This window comes from Maylandia zebra, linkage group LG10 (genome assembly GCF_041146795.1).
Source record: "Maylandia zebra isolate NMK-2024a linkage group LG10, Mzebra_GT3a, whole genome shotgun sequence".
In the NCBI taxonomy this organism is placed as follows: domain Eukaryota; kingdom Metazoa; phylum Chordata; class Actinopteri; order Cichliformes; family Cichlidae; genus Maylandia; species Maylandia zebra.
The window spans coordinates 11,502,215-11,519,281 of record NC_135176.1 but is presented as its reverse complement, the minus strand read 5'-3'; positions in this window follow the sequence as shown (position 1 = coordinate 11,519,281).

Genomic DNA, 17,067 nt, shown 5'->3' with positions numbered 1-17,067 from the left:
CCAACAGAGGGGCAGCCGCGCCACTGTCCCAGAAAGAGCTGAGGAGAGTCCCAGATGAGGGCTCACTCAGCAGCCGCGGAGCAGAAGCCAGGGGGAGTTGCAGTGACGCGCCCGTGAGCTCCGCCGGCAGCCAGCCGTGCCTGAGTGACCGAGCCCCAGGCCGAGAGGCCGGGGGCACCCCACCTCCGAAGTGGCCCGAGCGAGCCCCAGGCTCCAGGCCCCGATAAGCGGCCGCCAAGGAGTGAGCCGGTGTGTACCTGGACGCCCATCCCCGGACACAAAGAACCACCAACGCACCGATGTCTGAGGGAGTCCGCCACTGGCAGGGGAAGTGGTGGTAGGGGGAGATAGGCCTCCAAACCTTGGAGGGCCTGAGATGTCCCCAGAGAGGTGGCGCCTGACACCCAACCTGACATATAGACACAGAAATACAGGCACACACATATACAAACATCCATTCCCACCCTCATGCTCTCATATGCACTTACTCCACACTCAACCAACGTGGAGACAGACATAAAGAGACGCTGTACACACGATCACACTCCCCAAGCGTACCCTACAAACCGGGTCTAGGTACCCTTGCCCCTGGAGGGGGAACTGCACCCAGACCCAGGTGGTATTACCCTTTTCCCTGCGGTGGGGGGAGGCAGACCGCCCCGACTCCGCAGCAGCAGGGAGGCCCCACACCCCAGACCGCAGTCGGACGGCCAACTCCTCCTCCTAGCCCCCCCCCGCTCCAGCAGGTCGCAGAGAATGGGGGTGAGAGAAGACTCCAAACCTCCCTCCACCCGCTCATTGTAGTGTTGATGCATGTGTGTTCTAAGGTGCATTTAAAACCCAGGAGGGCATGGAGCTACCTGCCAGAGAGCAGCAGGTAAGCGCATGGTCCCTCCTGCTAGCCCTCAATGTCTACCGGTATGTGTATTTAACCTTGAGAGCACTTTGTTACTAGCGGCCTGTCACAAAAACACATTTTGTATAGTGTTTTTTTTATTATCTTGTTAATAAAATGTATACAAATGTGTGTGATTAATCACAATGTGTTAGTGTGTAATCACCCTGAGACATGCATGCCTGTCTGTAAGAGTCAGATCTAAAGCCACTTGTGATTTGGAGATGCAGCCTGCAGATTCTGTCCAGATTATCCCAGCTCTCTTCACTATATATCCAGGCTTCACTTATCAAATCTGTAAAATTCAAGGCTGGTCCTTAAAAGTTGCCAACAATGCAAAAACTGCATAGCCACACAAGTCCCAGCGTTTCCCACCGCAGCAGCTGTGAAACGAAAGAGGAGAAAGGATGAATGAGTGTTTGCTTATCGGCTCTCCGCTCTCCCCCAAGCTGGCGTTGTTCTTGGTAGCCATGACAACGGAGATAGTCCCAGCTTTGTAAATACAGGCCCCAACAGCCCAAAAAAGAAAAGAAAAAAAAAAAGGATTGGGATTCCCTGCGCAGACCAGGAATCCCCCTAGCAGACTGAAGACACAGATAGGACCTGAACTCAGTGAGTGTGTTCGAGCCGAGGCTCGAACCAGGGCCTGTCTGTGCTTCAAGTTGCCAGGGGCCGGCAAGTGTTCTGCGCCACCTGCCCGCCGTGTAAGCTGTACAAATTTGCTATATTTGACTTCTCTGAATATAAATTATTTTTGAAAAGGCAAAATAATAATTTTAATGTGAGGCAAAACATGTATGGTGCTCGATAAAGATGACACGCCGACTCACTTCTTCTTCTTTCTTTTTTTTGCAAAGTTTGTTTTCATATTAAACCACAGTAAAGGAAAAGCCTGGATCTGTACATCTTTTTCTTTTATTTTTGTTGTCTAAAACACAAAAATCGCGAAACAGTCAGCTCACAAAGTTGCAGGTTGGTGGCAATTTGGCAGAACAGCCAATGACTTAAAACATTTAAGTGCATATATCTTGCCACAAGACATGTGCGCTAAGCTAGCCAAATTAGTTTCTGTTAGCGAATCAAGTTCAAGCTCCTCACATATCATCATCCAGGGTACAGTCATATGCTCATGAGGAGATCCCACGCAGGTAACACTACGGCAGTGCAACAAGTTAAATATGCACACATTTTAAGCTATTTCCTAATATCTAACCATTATGATAAATGTTTGCCTGCAACCGACACAACCAACACAAATGTCATTGAAAAAAACAAAACCCTGTGATCACATGTTTCTGTTTTTCTAGAACAGAAGAAGCACAATTTAAAAAGCCAGTAGTAATAAATCTTTGTTGTTACTGCATGATTCGAATGAAGTACCTGAAGTCTGGCTGGAATAAGAAGTGGTAATCTGTGTACTGTGCTAGTGATCTGCATAATTCACCTCATCTGTTTGGATGGCAGAAGTCGGCTAACTACACAGCTAATTTCATCAGGCTGCTAATGAAACATCTAAAATGATAGATGGTTAACTACACAACGGAAGTAACAGCATTACAATCACTTGATTTAATTACATTTTCCCCCCAAACATTTGATCCAAATTAGCAAAGTACTGCAGCCATCTGAACCTTCTAGGTGTTACATGTTACAGTGTTCCACTCTGGCCAGCTTTGAAAATGGAAAACTGTTTGCGTGGTTTACTCGGTTCTGTAAATAAGGCTCCTTTCATTTGTGAGACTGTATTCCACAGCCAGTTGTCTTCTCTCCCCTTTGGTCCGCCCTTACAAGGTGAAGGTGCTGCCCACCCATGATACCAGCAAGGTGCGTGCAAGTGGATCCGGCCTTAACACCACTGGAGCGCCCACCTCTCTGCCAGTGAAGGTCACCATTGATGCCAAAGATGCAGGTGAGGGACTGCTGGCAGTGCAGATCACTGTGAGTGCATGAACGTGGAGCACACAATAATGTATTCAAAGCATTGATATTTAGGTAACAGTTTTTGTTTTCTCCTGAAGGACCCAGAGGGGAAGCCCAAGAAGCAGATATCTGTGACAGCCATGATGGGACCTACCTGGTGTTTTATGTGCCAGACATGACTGACAGATACACCACTCTCATTAAGTACGGAGGAGACAAGATCCCTTATTCACCCTACTGAATCAGGGCTCTGCCCACCGGAGATGCCAGCAAGTGCACTGTCACTGAATGTTGTCCAGTGGCCAGGTAGGACTCACTTCCTTGGTTGCTTATACACTTTTAGTTTTCTTTGAAAACGGCCCTTTAAGTCACTTGATCCATGACTTGAGCGAGCACTCTCCATTTGTTCATTTGATAGTTATTGTAGAAAAGATAAGAAATGATGCTTTAGTCTTTTTGTAAATTATAGTCAAACATACAATAAACTGAGGTATTCCCTTTGGTTAACAGAGCAATCCGATAATAAAAGTGGACAAAGCACATCGAGTTGCCACAAATATCTTTGTATATTACGCAGTGGGGCAAAAAATGAGGTGACCAAATACTTCTTTTCCACCATAATTTGCAAATCAGTTCTTTAAAACTCGGACAAGTTAGAGGTATACCTATGATGAAAATGACAGGCCTCTCTCATATTTTTAAGTGGGAGAACGTGCACAATTGGTGGCTGACTAAATACTTTTTTGCCCCACTGTATTTGATCCTGTCTCCCTCAATACTATTTAATATCTAAATGCTTGATTCATCATATTATAACAAATGTGCTGTTGTAGCTACTGACAGTGAGTTTGATTCCATTTTTTCCATCTACCAAAGAGAAATAATATCTCTTAGTGGCAGGTGGATCACACGTTGATTCTAACACTTTGCATATGACTGGGTAGGATGAGCATTTTATAAGCGCTTGTGTGGTTTTTGTTTATTTAAGGAAATACATCAGTTTCCCTTGTATTTTAAATTTGAGTGAAGATCCTAAATTGGCCCCCACTCTTCACTTTGAGAAAAGGCTAATCTGTCTTATCCCCACATGAGCACAGTCAGATATAATACAGGCTTTCACTCAGGAGCAGGAAGGCTAAAGGCTGTTTAATGTTTGATCTAACTGTGTCAGACATTTGCGTTCTCACGTGCATGGACAATATCTTGAAAACTTCAGAGCTGCAGTGCATGTGTAAAAGTGGTTAGAAAGCAGTGCTTTAACACAGGTTTTGTCTCTTTGCGTAGCTGCTCGGTCCATCCAGACTCCCCTCGATATACAACAGTGATGCCAGCAACTCAAATACAAGCTCTCTCCAAGTGATTCCTTCATCATCAACATCTGCATCCATGATCCATTAGCTCAACAGCAACATCTGTCAGCTGTGCATCCAACTCGGGGGAATCGCCTGCTGTGCTCAGCCAGTGGGCCGCAATTTCTGTGCCTTGTTGATGGCCTCGCTGTATCCTGTGCTGGAGAAAGCTGGTGAGGAGACACTGCTGGTGAGCCAGGCGGCGCTGAGCTCCATGTAGGACATCAGTAAGGCCTGTGGATACACTTCCCTCAAGGAACTGATCAATGAGAACTCTGACTACCTGCTTAATGACATATCACTCAACCTTCAGAGGCTCAGCCAGCATCCACAGGTAGTTATGAGGTGTTTTTGTTTTTAGCCCAGAATGGACACAGAAATGAGTGCTGGAGGGTTTACCCGATTTCCTTCTTTGTCTGCTTAAGCCTGTGCGTCCCTTTCAGTAAGTGATTTGAATCCACCTGACATTCAGAAGGTCGTGGTAGAGCATATCGTACGAAGGCAAGATGTCAAACACATCCAGTCCCAGGTTAGACTCCGTACCTTCTCCGGTAAGGTTCCCAGACCTAACAACAAAACTGATTATGACACGTGGCGCACACAAATTAACCTGCTCCAAAATGACCCCAGCATGTCCCCGCTGCAAATATTCAGAAAGATCCATGAGAGCCTGCTCCCACCAGCAGCTGATATAGTTAAAATGTGTGACTCACAGGTGCTATAGCGTACGGCCACAGCTTCACTCTGAGCTCCATCTCCATAGAGTGCAGACAGTGATATCTGATACTCCTTAAGACACAGGACAACAGTTTATTGAGATATTGTATTTTTTATTTCATAATATGTACTCCAACAACTCAATAGTTCTTCCCCACCTGCCTCAGGTCGCCTCCACTTAGGGAGATCCACTTAATGAGGTAAGAAACATCATCATCATCTGCAGCTTCCCAGCGCACCGTGATGTCACTGTCTGAGAAATTAGTTATCCTAAGGTCTGAAGGAGGAGGCACCTTCACTAGAAGAAAAGAATAATGTGTATGGGAATTTTTTAAAAATGGGAAAGCTACATCTTTATATCTTTCATTATTAATAACATTTACAGTACTGTGCAAAAGTCATGAGCCACACGCTAAAGTATTTCATTGGACATTATCTGTTTTTTCCAATCCTTTTTAATCCAGTTCTTGTACCTGACCATTTTCTGAGTAATGTTTTTTGTTTGTTTGTTTGTTTGTGTAAACACTTGTTTGTTTGTTTGTTTGTTTGTGTAAACACTTTGCACTGACCATTATTGGAGAATTAAAAAGCACCTAATTCAAGGAATATGTGTACACATAACAGAAAACTTGGGAAAGAACCAATTTGAAATCTTTAAGCACTTTGTTACTAGCGGCCTGTCACAAAAACACATTTTGTATAGTGTTTTTTTTTTTATCTTGTTAATAAAATTTATACAAATGTGTGTGATTAATCACAATGTGTTAGTGTGTAATCACCCTGAGACATGCATGCCTGTCTGTAAGAGTCAGATCTAAAGCCACTTCTTTTTTTTCTTTTTTTTCTTTTTTTCTTTTTTTTTTGCCTGTCCCGTTTGGCTCTTTTGCCATCAGAATTGTTGTCTAAAGGCAAAGAAAGATGCCCAACGGATTTACTTTACCAAATTGACCATCCCAGCCTTGCCGTAATGGTCCATTTGATTCACCTTTTATTGTTTATTTTATTTTCACTTGCTGAATACGGGACAGACTTGACTGGGGGAAAGAAGGGGAGAAAGAAAGAGGGAAAGAGAAACAGCTGAGAAGAGGGACGGGGGAGAAGGGCAAAAAACAAAAACCAACAGAATGAGCAGAAAAAAAAAAAGAAATAAAAAATGCATATATCGATCACCTGGATCACCTGCTGAGAAAGAAAAAAGAAAACAAGCAGAAGAGAACAAGAGTAATAGAATAAACAGCATCACAATGATATATGGGAATATGACAGTAAATACTAAATATTAAACATTATTGTGCAGCACATAAGATCAACAGAACACAGTGTGCTTTGAGGTAGGAGCCAAAAAGGGTGTAGTTTGTGGGTGTGATCACCCATGTGTACACCTGTGAGCATGGATGCGCTTGTTTTTTTTAAAAAGGTTCCTTCATGTAATGATCTGCTAGAGGGTGTGGGGGGGGGGGCCACAGCCCCGTCCTCCAGGGCATGAAGCAGGTATGGAGGAGATCAAAACTCCAGACATCCAGAGGCCCCCAGAACACAAGAGACCAAGGAAGACCAACAGAGGGGCAGCCGCGCCACTGTCCCAGAAAGAGCTGAGGAGAGTCCCAGATGAGGGCTCACTCAGCAGCCGCGGAGCAGAAGCCAGGGGGAGTTGCAGTGACGCGCCCGTGAGCTCCGCCGGCAGCCAGCCGTGCCTGAGTGACCGAGCCCCAGGCCGAGAGGCCGGGGGCACCCCACCTCCGAAGTGGCCCGAGCGAGCCCCAGGCTCCAGGCCCCGATAAGCGGCCGCCAAGGAGTGAGCCGGTGTGTACCTGGACGCCCATCCCCGGACACAAAGAACCACCAACGCACCGATGTCTGAGGGAGTCCGCCACTGGCAGGGGAAGTGGTGGTAGGGGGAGATAGGCCTCCAAACCTTGGAGGGCCTGAGATGTCCCCAGAGAGGTGGCGCCTGACACCCAACCTGACATATAGACACAGAAATACAGGCACACACATATACAAACATCCATTCCCACCCTCATGCTCTCATATGCACTTACTCCACACTCAACCAACGTGGAGACAGACATAAAGAGACGCTGTACACACGATCACACTCCCCAAGCGTACCCTACAAACCGGGTCTAGGTACCCTTGCCCCTGGAGGGGGAACTGCACCCAGACCCAGGTGGTATTACCCTTTTCCCTGCGGTGGGGGGAGGCAGACCGCCCCGACTCCGCAGCAGCAGGGAGGCCCCACACCCCAGACCGCAGTCGGACGGCCAACTCCTCCTCCTAGCCCCCCCCCCCCCCCCCCCCGCTCCAGCAGGTCGCAGAGAATGGGGGTGAGAGAAGACTCCAAACCTCCCTCCACCCGCTCATTGTAGTGTTGATGCATGTGTGTTCTAAGGTGCATTTAAAACCCAGGAGGGCATGGAGCTACCTGCCAGAGAGCAGCAGGTAAGCGCATGGTCCCTCCTGCTAGCCCTCAATGTCTACCGGTATGTGTATTTAACCTTGAGAGCACTTTGTTACTAGCGGCCTGTCACAAAAACACATTTTGTATAGTGTTTTTTTTATTATCTTGTTAATAAAATGTATACAAATGTGTGTGATTAATCACAATGTGTTAGTGTGTAATCACCCTGAGACATGCATGCCTGTCTGTAAGAGTCAGATCTAAAGCCACTTGTGATTTGGAGATGCAGCCTGCAGATTCTGTCCAGATTATCCCAGCTCTCTTCACTATATATCCAGGCTTCACTTATCAAATCTGTAAAATTCAAGGCTGGTCCTTAAAAGTTGCCAACAATGCAAAAACTGCATAGCCACACAAGTCCCAGCGTTTCCCACCGCAGCAGCTGTGAAACGAAAGAGGAGAAAGGATGAATGAGTGTTTGCTTATCGGCTCTCCGCTCTCCCCCAAGCTGGCGTTGTTCTTGGTAGCCATGACAACGGAGATAGTCCCAGCTTTGTAAATACAGGCCCCAACAGCCCAAAAAAGAAAAGAAAAAAAAAAAGGATTGGGATTCCCTGCGCAGACCAGGAATCCCCCTAGCAGACTGAAGACACAGATAGGACCTGAACTCAGTGAGTGTGTTCGAGCCTCGGCTCGAACCAGGGCCTGTCTGTGCTTGAAGTTGCCAGGGGCCGGCAAGCGTTCTGCGCCACCTGCCCGCCGTGTAAGCTGTACAAATTTGCTATATTTGACTTCTCTGAATATAAATTATTTTTGAAAAGGCAAAATAATAATTTTAATGTGAGGCAAAACATGTATGGTGCTCGATAAAGATGACACGCCGACTCACTTCTTCTTCTTTCTTTTTTTTGCAAAGTTTGTTTTCATATTAAACCAGTGTCAGTGACGTCATTCTATGCGACTACCACAGTAAAGGAAAAGCCTGGATCTGTACATCTTTTTCTTTTATTTTTGTTGTCTAAAACACAAAAATCGCGAAACAGTCAGCTCACAAAGTTGCAGGTTGGTGGCAATTTGGCAGAACAGCCAATGACTTAAAACATTTAAGTGCATATATCTTGCCACAAGACATGTGCGCTAAGCTAGCCAAATTAGTTTCTGTTAGCGAATCAAGTTCAAGCTCCTCACATATCATCATCCAGGGTACAGTCATATGCTCATGAGGAGATCCCACGCAGGTAACACTACGGCAGTGCAACAAGTTAAATATGCACACATTTTAAGCTATTTCCTAATATCTAACCATTATGATAAATGTTTGCCTGCAACCGACACAACCAACACAAATGTCATTGAAAAAAACAAAACCCTGTGATCACATGTTTCTGTTTTTCTAGAACAGAAGAAGCACAATTTAAAAAGCCAGTAGTAATAAATCTTTGTTGTTACTGCATGATTCGAATGAAGTACCTGAAGTCTGGCTGGAATAAGAAGTGGTAATCTGTGTACTGTGCTAGTGATCTGCATAATTCACCTCATCTGTTTGGATGGCAGAAGTCGGCTAACTACACAGCTAATTTCATCAGGCTGCTAATGAAACATCTAAAATGATAGATGGTTAACTACACAACGGAAGTAACAGCATTACAATCACTTGATTTAATTACATTTTCCCCCCAAACATTTGATCCAAATTAGCAAAGTACTGCAGCCATCTGAACCTTCTAGGTGTTACATGTTACAGTGTTCCACTCTGGCCAGCTTTGAAAATGGAAAACTGTTTGCGTGGTTTACTCGGTTCTGTAAATAAGGCTCCTTTCATTTGTGAGACTGTATTCCACAGCCAGTTGTCTTCTCTCCCCTTTGGTCCGCCCTTACAAGGTGAAGGTGCTGCCCACCCATGATACCAGCAAGGTGCGTGCAAGTGGATCCGGCCTTAACACCACTGGAGCGCCCACCTCTCTGCCAGTGAAGGTCACCATTGATGCCAAAGATGCAGGTGAGGGACTGCTGGCAGTGCAGATCACTGTGAGTGCATGAACGTGGAGCACACAATAATGTATTCAAAGCATTGATATTTAGGTAACAGTTTTTGTTTTCTCCTGAAGGACCCAGAGGGGAAGCCCAAGAAGCAGATATCTGTGACAGCCATGATGGGACCTACCTGGTGTTTTATGTGCCAGACATGACTGACAGATACACCACTCTCATTAAGTACGGAGGAGACAAGATCCCTTATTCACCCTACTGAATCAGGGCTCTGCCCACCGGAGATGCCAGCAAGTGCACTGTCACTGAATGTTGTCCAGTGGCCAGGTAGGACTCACTTCCTTGGTTGCTTATACACTTTTAGTTTTCTTTGAAAACGGCCCTTTAAGTCACTTGATCCATGACTTGAGCGAGCACTCTCCATTTGTTCATTTGATAGTTATTGTAGAAAAGATAAGAAATGATGCTTTAGTCTTTTTGTAAATTATAGTCAAACATACAATAAACTGAGGTATTCCCTTTGGTTAACAGAGCAATCCGATAATAAAAGTGGACAAAGCACATCGAGTTGCCACAAATATCTTTGTATATTACGCAGTGGGGCAAAAAATGAGGTGACCAAATACTTCTTTTCCACCATAATTTGCAAATCAGTTCTTTAAAACTCGGACAAGTTAGAGGTATACCTATGATGAAAATGACAGGCCTCTCTCATATTTTTAAGTGGGAGAACGTGCACAATTGGTGGCTGACTAAATACTTTTTTGCCCCACTGTATTTGATCCTGTCTCCCTCAATACTATTTAATATCTAAATGCTTGATTCATCATATTATAACAAATGTGCTGTTGTAGCTACTGACAGTGAGTTTGATTCCATTTTTTCCATCTACCAAAGAGAAATAATATCTCTTAGTGGCAGGTGGATCACACGTTGATTCTAACACTTTGCATATGACTGGGTAGGATGAGCATTTTATAAGCGCTTGTGTGGTTTTTGTTTATTTAAGGAAATACATCAGTTTCCCTTGTATTTTAAATTTGAGTGAAGATCCTAAATTGGCCCCCACTCTTCACTTTGAGAAAAGGCTAATCTGTCTTATCCCCACATGAGCACAGTCAGATATAATACAGGCTTTCACTCAGGAGCAGGAAGGCTAAAGGCTGTTTAATGTTTGATCTAACTGTGTCAGACATTTGCGTTCTCACGTGCATGGACAATATCTTGAAAACTTCAGAGCTGCAGTGCATGTGTAAAAGTGGTTAGAAAGCAGTGCTTTAACACAGGTTTTGTCTCTTTGCGTAGCTGCTCGGTCCATCCAGACTCCCCTCGATATACAACAGTGATGCCAGCAACTCAAATACAAGCTCTCTCCAAGTGATTCCTTCATCATCAACATCTGCATCCATGATCCATTAGCTCAACAGCAACATCTGTCAGCTGTGCATCCAACTCGGGGGAATCGCCTGCTGTGCTCAGCCAGTGGGCCGCAATTTCTGTGCCTTGTTGATGGCCTCGCTGTATCCTGTGCTGGAGAAAGCTGGTGAGGAGACACTGCTGGTGAGCCAGGCGGCGCTGAGCTCCATGTAGGACATCAGTAAGGCCTGTGGATACACTTCCCTCAAGGAACTGATCAATGAGAACTCTGACTACCTGCTTAATGACATATCACTCAACCTTCAGAGGCTCAGCCAGCATCCACAGGTAGTTATGAGGTGTTTTTGTTTTTAGCCCAGAATGGACACAGAAATGAGTGCTGGAGGGTTTACCCGATTTCCTTCTTTGTCTGCTTAAGCCTGTGCGTCCCTTTCAGTAAGTGATTTGAATCCACCTGACATTCAGAAGGTCGTGGTAGAGCATATCGTACGAAGGCAAGATGTCAAACACATCCAGTCCCAGGTTAGACTCCGTACCTTCTCCGGTAAGGTTCCCAGACCTAACAACAAAACTGATTATGACACGTGGCGCACACAAATTAACCTGCTCCAAAATGACCCCAGCATGTCCCCGCTGCAAATATCCAGAAAGATCCATGAGAGCCTGCTCCCACCAGCAGCTGATATAGTTAAAATGTGTGACTCACAGGTGCTATAGCGTACGGCCACAGCTTCACTCTGAGCTCCATCTCCATAGAGTGCAGACAGTGATATCTGATACTCCTTAAGACACAGGACAACAGTTTATTGAGATATTGTATTTTTTATTTCATAATATGTACTCCAACAACTCAATAGTTCTTCCCCACCTGCCTCAGGTCGCCTCCACTTAGGGAGATCCACTTAATGAGGTAAGAAACATCATCATCATCTGCAGCTTCCCAGCGCACCGTGATGTCACTGTCTGAGAAATTAGTTATCCTAAGGTCTGAAGGAGGAGGCACCTTCACTAGAAGAAAAGAATAATGTGTATGGGAATTTTTTAAAAATGGGAAAGCTACATCTTTATATCTTTCATTATTAATAACATTTACAGTACTGTGCAAAAGTCATGAGCCACACGCTAAAGTATTTCATTGGACATTATCTGTTTTTTCCAATCCTTTTTAATCCAGTTCTTGTACCTGACCATTTTCTGAGTAATGTTTTTTGTTTGTTTGTTTGTTTGTGTAAACACTTGTTTGTTTGTTTGTTTGTTTGTGTAAACACTTTGCACTGACCATTATTGGAGAATTAAAAAGCACCTAATTCAAGGAATATGTGTACACATAACAGAAAACTTGGGAAAGAACCAATTTGAAATCTTTAAGCACTTTGTTACTAGCGGCCTGTCACAAAAACACATTTTGTATAGTGTTTTTTTTTTATCTTGTTAATAAAATGTATACAAATGTGTGTGATTAATCACAATGTGTTAGTGTGTAATCACCCTGAGACATGCATGCCTGTCTGTAAGAGTCAGATCTAAAGCCACTTGTGATTTGGAGATGCAGCCTGCAGATTCTGTCCAGATTATCCCAGCTCTCTTCACTATATATCCAGGCTTCACTTATCAAATCTGTAAAATTCAAGGCTGGTCCTTAAAAGTTCCCAACAATGCAAAAACTGCATAGCCACACAAGTGCCAGCGTTTCCCACCGCAGCAGCTGTGAAACGAAAGAGGAGAAAGGATGAATGAGTGTTTGCTTATCGGCTCTCCGCTCTCCCCCAAGCTGGCGTTGTTCTTGGTAGCCATGACAACGGAGATAGTCCCAGCTTTGTAAATACAGGCCCCAACAGCCCAAAAAAGAAAAGAAAAAAAAAAGGATTGGGATTCCCTGCGCAGACCAGGAATCCCCCTAGCAGACTGAAGACACAGATAGGACCTGAACTCAGTGAGTGTGTTCGAGCCTCGGCTCGAACCAGGGCCTGTCTGTGCTTGAAGTTGCCAGGGGCCGGCAAGTGTTCTGCGCCACCTGCCCGCCGTGTAAGCTGTACAAATTTGCTATATTTGACTTCTCTGAATATAAATTATTTTTGAAAAGGAAAAATAATAATTTTAATGTGAGGCAAAACATGTATGGTGCTCGATAAAGATGACACGCCGACTCACTTCTTCTTCTTTCTTTTTTTTGCAAAGTTTGTTTTCATATTAAACCAGTGTCAGTGACGTCATTCTATGCGACTACCACAGTAAAGGAAAAGCCTGGATCTGTACATCTTTTTCTTTTCTTTTTGTTGTCTAAAACACAAAAATCGCGAAACAGTCAGCTCACAAAGTTGCAGGTTGGTGGCAATTTGGCAGAACAGCCAATGACTTAAAACATTTAAGTGCATATATCTTGCCACAAGACATGTGCGCTAAGCTAGCCAAATTAGTTTCTGTTAGCGAATCAAGTTCAAGCTCCTCACATATCATCATCCAGGGTACAGTCATATGCTCATGAGGAGATCCCACGCAGGTAACACTACGGCAGTGCAACAAGTTAAATATGCACACATTTTAAGCTATTTCCTAATATCTAACCATTATGATAAATGTTTGCCTGCAACCGACACAACCAACACAAATGTCATTGAAAAAAACAAAACCCTGTGATCACATGTTTCTGTTTTTCTAGAACAGAAGAAGCACAATTTAAAAAGCCAGTAGTAATAAATCTTTGTTGTTACTGCATGATTCGAATGAAGTACCTGAAGTCTGGCTGGAATAAGAAGTGGTAATCTGTGTACTGTGCTAGTGATCTGCATAATTCACCTCATCTGTTTGGATGGCAGAAGTCGGCTAACTACACAGCTAATTTCATCAGGCTGCTAATGAAACATCTAAAATGATAGATGGTTAACTACACAACGGAAGTAACAGCATTACAATCACTTGATTTAATTACATTTTCCCCCCAAACATTTGATCCAAATTAGCAAAGTACTGCAGCCATCTGAACCTTCTAGGTGTTACATGTTACAGTGTTCCACTCTGGCCAGCTTTGAAAATGGAAAACTCTTTGCGTGGTTTACTCGGTTCTGTAAATAAGGCTCCTTTCATTTGTGAGACTGTATTCCACAGCCAGTTGTCTTCTCTCCCCTTTGGTCCGCCCTTACAAGGTGAAGGTGCTGCCCACCCATGATACCAGCAAGGTGCGTGCAAGTGGATCCGGCCTTAACACCACTGGAGCGCCCACCTCTCTGCCAGTGAAGGTCACCATTGATGCCAAAGATGCAGGTGAGGGACTGCTGGCAGTGCAGATCACTGTGAGTGCATGAACGTGGAGCACACAATAATGTATTCAAAGCATTGATATTTAGGTAACAGTTTTTGTTTTCTCCTGAAGGACCCAGAGGGGAAGCCCAAGAAGCAGATATCTGTGACAGCCATGATGGGACCTACCTGGTGTTTTATGTGCCAGACATGACTGACAGATACACCACTCTCATTAAGTACGGAGGAGACAAGATCCCTTATTCACCCTACTGAATCAGGGCTCTGCCCACCGGAGATGCCAGCAAGTGCACTGTCACTGAATGTTGTCCAGTGGCCAGGTAGGACTCACTTCCTTGGTTGCTTATACACTTTTAGTTTTCTTTGAAAACGGCCCTTTAAGTCACTTGATCCATGACTTGAGCGAGCACTCTCCATTTGTTCATTTGATAGTTATTGTAGAAAAGATAAGAAATGATGCTTTAGTCTTTTTGTAAATTATAGTCAAACATACAATAAACTGAGGTATTCCCTTTGGTTAACAGAGCAATCCGATAATAAAAGTGGACAAAGCACATCGAGTTGCCACAAATATCTTTGTATATTACGCAGTGGGGCAAAAAATGAGGTGACCAAATACTTCTTTTCCACCATAATTTGCAAATCAGTTCTTTAAAACTCGGACAAGTTAGAGGTATACCTATGATGAAAATGACAGGCCTCTCTCATATTTTTAAGTGGGAGAACGTGCACAATTGGTGGCTGACTAAATACTTTTTTGCCCCACTGTATTTGATCCTGTCTCCCTCAATACTATTTAATATCTAAATGCTTGATTCATCATATTATAACAAATGTGCTGTTGTAGCTACTGACAGTGAGTTTGATTCCATTTTTTCCATCTACCAAAGAGAAATAATATCTCTTAGTGGCAGGTGGATCACACGTTGATTCTAACACTTTGCATATGACTGGGTAGGATGAGCATTTTATAAGCGCTTGTGTGGTTTTTGTTTATTTAAGGAAATACATCAGTTTCCCTTGTATTTTAAATTTGAGTGAAGATCCTAAATTGGCCCCCACTCTTCACTTTGAGAAAAGGCTAATCTGTCTTATCCCCACATGAGCACAGTCAGATATAATACAGGCTTTCACTCAGGAGCAGGAAGGCTAAAGGCTGTTTAATGTTTGATCTAACTGTGTCAGACATTTGCGTTCTCACGTGCATGGACAATATCTTGAAAACTTCAGAGCTGCAGTGCATGTGTAAAAGTGGTTAGAAAGCAGTGCTTTAACACAGGTTTTGTCTCTTTGCGTAGCTGCTCGGTCCATCCAGACTCCCCTCGATATACAACAGTGATGCCAGCAACTCAAATACAAGCTCTCTCCAAGTGATTCCTTCATCATCAACATCTGCATCCATGATCCATTAGCTCAACAGCAACATCTGTCAACTGTGCATCCAACTCGGGGGAATCGCCTGCTGTGCTCAGCCAGTGGGCCGCAATTTCCGTGCCTTGTTGATGGCCTCGCTGTATCCTGTGCTGGAGAAAGCTGGTGAGGAGACACTGCTGGTGAGCCAGGCGGCGCTGAGCTCCATGTAGGACATCAGTAAGGCCTGTGGATACACTTCCCTCAAGGAACTGATCAATGAGAACTCTGACTACCTGCTTAATGACATATCACTCAACCTTCAGAGGCTCAGCCAGCATCCACAGGTAGTTATGAGGTGTTTTTGTTTTTAGCCCAGAATGGACACAGAAATGAGTGCTGGAGGGTTTACCCGATTTCCTTCTTTGTCTGCTTAAGCCTGTGCGTCCCTTTCAGTAAGTGATTTGAATCCACCTGACATTCAGAAGGTCGTGGTAGAGCATATCGTACGAAGGCAAGATGTCAAACACATCCAGTCCCAGGTTAGACTCCGTACCTTCTCCGGTAAGGTTCCCAGACCTAACAACAAAACTGATTATGACACGTGGCGCACACAAATTAACCTGCTCCAAAATGACCCCAGCATGTCCCCGCTGCAAATATCCAGAAAGATCCATGAGAGCCTGCTCCCACCAGCAGCTGATATAGTTAAAATGTGTGACTCACAGGTGCTATAGCGTACGGCCACAGCTTCACTCTGAGCTCCATCTCCATAGAGTGCAGACAGTGATATCTGATACTCCTTAAGACACAGGACAACAGTTTATTGAGATATTGTATTTTTTATTTCATAATATGTACTCCAACAACTCAATAGTTCTTCCCCACCTGCCTCAGGTCGCCTCCACTTAGGGAGATCCACTTAATGAGGTAAGAAACATCATCATCATCTGCAGCTTCCCAGCGCACCGTGATGTCACTGTCTGAGAAATTAGTTATCCTAAGGTCTGAAGGAGGAGGCACCTTCACTAGAAGAAAAGAATAATGTGTATGGGAATTTTTTAAAAATGGGAAAGCTACATCTTTATATCTTTCATTATTAATAACATTTACAGTACTGTGCAAAAGTCATGAGCCACACGCTAAAGTATTTCATTGGACATTATCTGTTTTTTCCAATCCTTTTTAATCCAGTTCTTGTACCTGACCATTTTCTGAGTAATGTTTTTTGTTTGTTTGTTTGTGTAAACACTTGTTTGTTTGTTTGTTTGTTTGTTTGTGTAAACACTTTGCACTGACCATTATTGGAGAATTAAAAAGCACCTAATTCAAGGAATATGTGTACACATAACAGAAAACTTGGGAAAGAACCAATTTGAAATCTTTAAGCACTTTGTTACTAGCGGCCTGTCACAAAAACACATTTTGTATAGTGTTTTTTTTTTATCTTGTTAATAAAATGTATACAAATGTGTGTGATTAATCACAATGTGTTAGTGTGTAATCACCCTGAGACATGCATGCCTGTCTGTAAGAGTCAGATCTAAAGCCACTTGTGATTTGGAGATGCAGCCTGCAGATTCTGTCCAGATTATCCCAGCTCTCTTCACTATATATCCAGGCTTCACTTATCAAATCTGTAAAATTCAAGGCTGGTCCTTAAAAGTTGCCAACAATGCAAAAACTGCATAGCCACACAAGTCCCAGCGTTTCCCACCGCAGCAGCTGTGAAACGAAAGAGGAGAAAGGATGAATGAGTGTTTGCTTATCGGCTCTCCGCTCTCCCCCAAGCTGGCGTTGTTCTTGGTAGC